This window comes from Miniopterus natalensis, chromosome 7, assembly GCF_054644295.1.
Source record: "Miniopterus natalensis isolate mMinNat1 chromosome 7, mMinNat1.hap1, whole genome shotgun sequence".
In the NCBI taxonomy this organism is placed as follows: Eukaryota; Metazoa; Chordata; class Mammalia; order Chiroptera; family Miniopteridae; genus Miniopterus; species Miniopterus natalensis.
The window spans coordinates 592,308-598,307 of record NC_142087.1 but is presented as its reverse complement, the minus strand read 5'-3'; positions in this window follow the sequence as shown (position 1 = coordinate 598,307).

The following is a 6,000-nucleotide window of genomic DNA, read 5'->3' as shown; positions in this document are numbered from 1 at the left end:
AATACCAAAAAAGAAAAAAATGATTATAAGACAAATACCCAGGTAACTACTACCTGGAATGAATGCGTATTAATATTGTGTCTTATTTTATTTTATGTAAAGTTTAAAAGTAAACTATTAGCAATTTAAAAAGTGAAACCAAAGCCTTCACTGGAAATATATGAAAATATATGAAAATGAGTCTCACATTCCAAAGTAAGACCATTTATGCAAATGAGGAGGCCAGCAATCAAAAGGATCAAAAGCAGTTAGCTTTCACCTGGAATGAACAGCTCAGAGTGTGAGCTAATGTCATATTCTGCACGTGCCAAGAAGATAAAGATCCCAGAGGACTATATTTTGACAGAAAGTAAAAGTCCTGGAGCAAGACAGTGAATGTGTATGGCTGTTCATTCCCACTGAAAGCTAACTACATACTTCTGACCTTCTTCATTGGTGGGTATGGAGAAGAACAGTATTAACAGTTCAATTGCCACTTAAGTTCTGGAAACTGTTCGGTCCTTACCACACTGAGCGTGACACCAATGATTGGGGCTACTATTTAGTTAAATTTGTAGCAGCCCATCCTTATCTACCATCATCCATCTGATTTTTGTAAGGGCATCAGGTAAACTGATGGGACCACCACCCTCCAACCCTGAAGTCTCTTACCGTGGTGCTAATCTCTGCAGTTCCTCCTAGGAGTGCTTCTAGTTTTTATTTTGGCTGACTGGGAGGCAGTTTCAGTGACTTCTTCCTTTTCTTTTATTCAACATGTCAGAAAATCATTTCAAGGGTTCTGCAAACTATCCCAATTATACATGTGGGGACTGGGAAAATAACCACAGGACAAGTCCATGGACCCAGTGGGCTCATTGTACGGTGTACTTAGATTGGAATTACATTTTATCATCTGCCTTCATAAGCCCCAACTCTAGCTGGAGGAACATAATGGTATTTCATATCCTGCGGTATCTGTGTCAACCCAGATTCTCTACTCATTTCCTTAGGCACCATTACCCTGATATATGGCTGTCACTTCCTTTGGGGAAGGACTGGGTAATATTTATGACTTATACTTTTAGCAATGTTGCACAGTCCTTCATCAAGGGGAACTGGCAGACTTCCCTTCAATCAATGTGCATTTAGGTCTGTGAATTGATTTAGCTTTAGAAATTGAATTAGGGATTGTGATTTTCCATTGCTGTGGTTAATTTAAAACTTCAACTTTCCGTCACTTGATTTTTTTCTTTTTTTAAATTATCCAAATCAATTCACACCCTACTTAGCTGCCATGCCTCTCACTCCCTAGAACAGAGCACCATGATGTATTAGTCACCACCACAGATCTTTGCAGGTCAAGGCTCTCTACCATCTGGCCTTGCTTCCCATTTCGGCAATTTCACCCTCCGTGTGCAACAGCCTACCCTCTGCTATTTCAGAATCCTATCATCCCCATTGATATTGGACAGCCCATTGGCAGCATCTCCCACTGGTCAGCGCTGGCCTAAAAATGGTGTGTCCTACTAAGCCTCTCAAAGATGCCCATATCTCCCAAACCACTGCAATCCTTGTGCTTTCTGAAGGGAGTGTCCACTGAATTCTCCCAAGGAACATAGCCAAGTGGCAAGTTCTCTGCTCCCACATAGTGGATCCATTCTAACACCCAACCTCTCTGAATTTTTCTAGTACTCTGCAGAATATATTCACTGTAGGTCATCATCCTGTCCACACTTTAAGAAACTATCCCAGCCTGGCCAGCATAGCTTAGCGATTGAGCATCGACCTATGATCCAGGAGATCTCGGTTTGATTACGGGTCAGGGCATATGCCCGATTGCAGCTTGATCCCCAGCAGGGGGCTTGCCGGAGGCAGCTGATCAATGATTCTCATTATTGATGTTTCTCTCTCTCTCCCTCTCCCTTCCTCTCTCTCAAATAAATAAATTTTTTTTTAAAACACCAAAATACCAAACTATGCCAGCAGTGAATTATAAGTGGATTCAGATGCCTTCACCAGGACTCCCAAATCATGTGTGTTCCTATATCAGTAAATTCTCTACCCATCGTTATACAGGGTGTCCTCCGCAAAATGTATGCATTTTAACAAATGTGATAGCTCAATTTTGAAAATTAAATGTATTTTAATAAATACTGTCTTTATAATTATTCAAAACATGTGTATACATTTTTGGGGACACCCTATAATTCCTGATACAGACTGGTTACAGTGATGCCATTCACGGAAGGGGCCACAAGCCAAGGTTTGTGGGAAACTTTAGAAACTAGAAGAGAAAAGATTGTATTCCTCGCCCCCACCCCACTCCAAGCCTACAGAAGGAATGCAGCCCTGCCAACACCTTGATTTTAAACCTGTAAAAACATGTTTTCAGACTTCTGATCTCCAGAACTGTACAATAATAAATTTGTATTGTTCTAATCCACAGAATTTGTGGTAATTTGTTACAGCAACAGTAGGAAACTAATACAGTATGTATTCTTGCAGAAGTCAAAAGATCACAGTGGCCCAGACAGCGTGGCGCAGTGGTTGAGCATCAACCTACAATCCAGGAGATCTCGATTCGATGCCCAGTCAGAGGGCATGCCTGGGTTGCAGGCTCGATCCCTGGGAGGGCACTTGCAGGAGGCAGCTGATCAATGATGACTCTCATCATTTATGTTTCTCTCTCTCCCTTCCTCTCTCTGAAATCAATAAAGATTTTTTTTTTAAAGATTACAGTGGATGTATTTCTCTAAAGAAAGCCACAACATCCATCTGGCAGCCCTCTCCTGCCCACTCTCTGAGTTTTAATAACTGCTTCTTCCCTGTACCTTTATACCTGTAAGGGTTGCTAACTTAGGGTGTTTCACCCTGCTTTACTAATTTCTTTTAATCTTGTCCACAACTTTATAAGTTGTCTTAAACTTTGGGGTAAAATATATAGTCTCATTTAGAAACTCATATTGAGGTTATCTTTTAAACTGTAAATTTTAGGAAGGTAATACTTATTAAAAGAAAAAAAAGGGGGAAGATTAATTTTGGAAGCTGATTTGTCAAAAACAAATATACAGACCTACACTGTCTTCTTCACAGGTATCAGTAAAAGCCTTAGCCGTCTGAGCAGATAAATTTAAAATATTTCAACCACCAAAAACACTTTGCCTTCAATTATTCTTTTATAAACCAGTTTTTTATTTTTGCACCTATCTCATGACAAAAGTTCTCTGAGTCTGTGTGTGTCTATATATGTATGTTTTAAATGTGAGAATTTTTTTAACCTGTCATGTTAAAATTAATATAATAAATTAAAATTAATTGATTTGAAAGCAAGTGCTTGTTAGGATTGGGTATTCTAAAACTCAGAAATATAGAGTCTAACCCAAATATTTTTTAATTTACATGATCTAGGATTAATCTTTAATAATAAAAGCTAGGTTAAGTTTGTTTGACTAAAATAGATGTGTCTTTAGAGTTCATAACATTGAATACAATGCAGATAAACAACTTAATTCTCCTGGGTTTACTAGTCAAATAAGTTCATGTTCTCTGTTACAAAAATTGTCATTAAAAAATTAACCTTGCATGATGTGTAGACAAAAACGAGGGTGGGGGGAAGTCTATGGAAAGTAACCTCACAGAGCGATATGATCATAAATTCCTAACTGAGCAGGTCATGGTGGTTGTCATGCCCCAGTCCTATAACTTCTTTAGTGAAAGGTTTTAAGCCAGCCCTGTCCATTGTTCTTGTGCATCTAGGTTAATACACCTTTCAAATACCAGAAGAAATACCCCTTGGAAGGGGGTATTAACCCTCGAGAGCACATAATCTTTTTAACTATCCTGTCATTCAATTCTGGCCTTGTTTTCTCCAATATTTCTTACATGCCCTCCTTTATTCCAAATTCATAAAAGAAGCTGCAAAACTGTTATTCTCAGGAGCATTTGAGATCTTGTTCTTCAGCATGCCGTCAGTTTGGCTCAAATAAGTTCATAAAAGTTCTCTACAGGTTTGGATGTTTCTTACATTGACAGATGAAATTTTCATAGGTAACCTAGACATAATTTCAAAGTAAGTAAATCAAATAAATATAAGTGGAATAGAATGTTTTAGGTCCACTTTTCAAATAATTTTCCCAAGTATTTTTGGTAACCTAAAACCTTAAAGTTTTACTGTTAAATGATAAAAAGAACTGAATAACTGAAATGTACTAAATAACTGAAATAAAATAAAATACTGAAAATACCGAAACATTAATTATTGAACATAGTGTAACAGTGTATCAAGAAGCTAGGAAAGCCCAGCTGGTGTCTCAGTGGTTGAGTGTTGACCCATGAACCAAGAGTTCACTGATTCCAACCTGGCACATGCCCAGGTTGTGGCCTTGATCCCCCAGTAAGGAGCGTGTAGGAGGCAGCTGAACCATGCCTCTCTCTCATCCATGTTTCTCTCTCTCTCCCTTGCCCTCTCTAAAATCAGTAAAAACACATTTTTTTAAAAAAAGAAGCCAGCCCAGCCGGGCGTGGCTCAGTGGTTGAGCGTCCACCTAGGATCCAGGCGATCAGGGTTCGATTTCCAGTCAGGGCACATGCCCAGGGTTGTGAGCTCGATCCCCAGTCGGGGGTGTGCAGGAGGCAGCCGATCAATGTCTCTCTCATCATTGATGTTTCTATCTCTCTCTCTCCCTCTCCTTTCCTCTCTCTGAAATCAATAAAGATATATTTAAAATTTTTTAAAAAAATTTAAAAAGCTAGGAAAATTCCTGGGCAAGTGGAATAGATAAACTGAGACAAGAAAACTTGGGCCAAAGTTTGGGCAGCTTGCAGCCAGCTTGTGAATTGCAAGACCTTATATTCCTCGACCAAGGACCCTTGAGAGCAAATGGTTAATACCTCTCCTCCCTAACCAGAGCATAAGTAGCTTAAATTACCCTGTAACTGTTAAGGTGGGGGGGGGGGGGGCGTTTTATCTCACTAAACAAAGAAGTCAGCAGTCTTGGGACTTGCCAGATGTTCTCATAAATTCTGGGAAAGCCACAACAAAGTAAAAGGAGAATCTTGAAATCTAGTCTGTGCCCAAGATACCCAGCAGAGGAACTGTGAAACCTATAGGGAGAAGGGTATGAAACCCCTTGAACCCCACTTGACACACACTCAGGCTAAGTGCCCCCTTTTGCTATATGCCAAGAGTATAAATTTTCTTGCCTTGCTTCCTTAATAAATGGGCTTGCTTTGCTTCCTTAATAAATTCATTTGTTTTACTACATACAATGCTGCTGTCTGGTGTCACTCCCTTGAAATCTTTCCTAGGAGACTGACAACTGGGTCTCAGTGCTGTGGAGTCCTTCCCTTTGGATATCCCTCTCCCCCATCCCCCTTTCCTTAAATAAATTCAGTTTTTCTTTACCAACCGTCTGAAATGGCTATTTAGCCATCAACATGACCAGCCATATGCGGGGCGAGGATAAGTTTCCCTGGGGACAAGGTTCTTATTTTCCCAGTTTTGCCCCTTGGTAGGCATCCGGGGCTTAATGCCCTGGTGGGTTTTTGTACCTGGCTTGGCCTTGTTCTGCTCATGTCTGTCTAACTAAAACGGTGTTACTTGTGCCAAAACCCAAGACACCAAACCCAGATTTAATATCTTAACCTTTTCTGTCTCAACCTATTCCAGAAAGGTAATCAACCAGTCTGGAATTTTTCTGATCAGTATCAATGGGGTAATGTCAAGTGGGCCCTCTCCAAACACCCCCCTCCCTGAAAGAGGCAAATCTGCAGGATAAAACCCCTTCCCTCTCCCTTACCTCCAGAAAAAGGTGCCCTGCTGTGAAAATAATCTTTTCTTTTCGTTTGTTAATAGCTCCCTTCCCCCACTTTACTTCCAAAACAATAAAACTATTTTGTACAACCTCTCATACCGCCCTTCTAATTGCTAGTTGGGATGATGCCCAATTCATTGTTTAATAAAGCCACTTTAGATCTTCAAATTTACTTAGTTGAATTAACAAACCCTTCACATTTCTTATG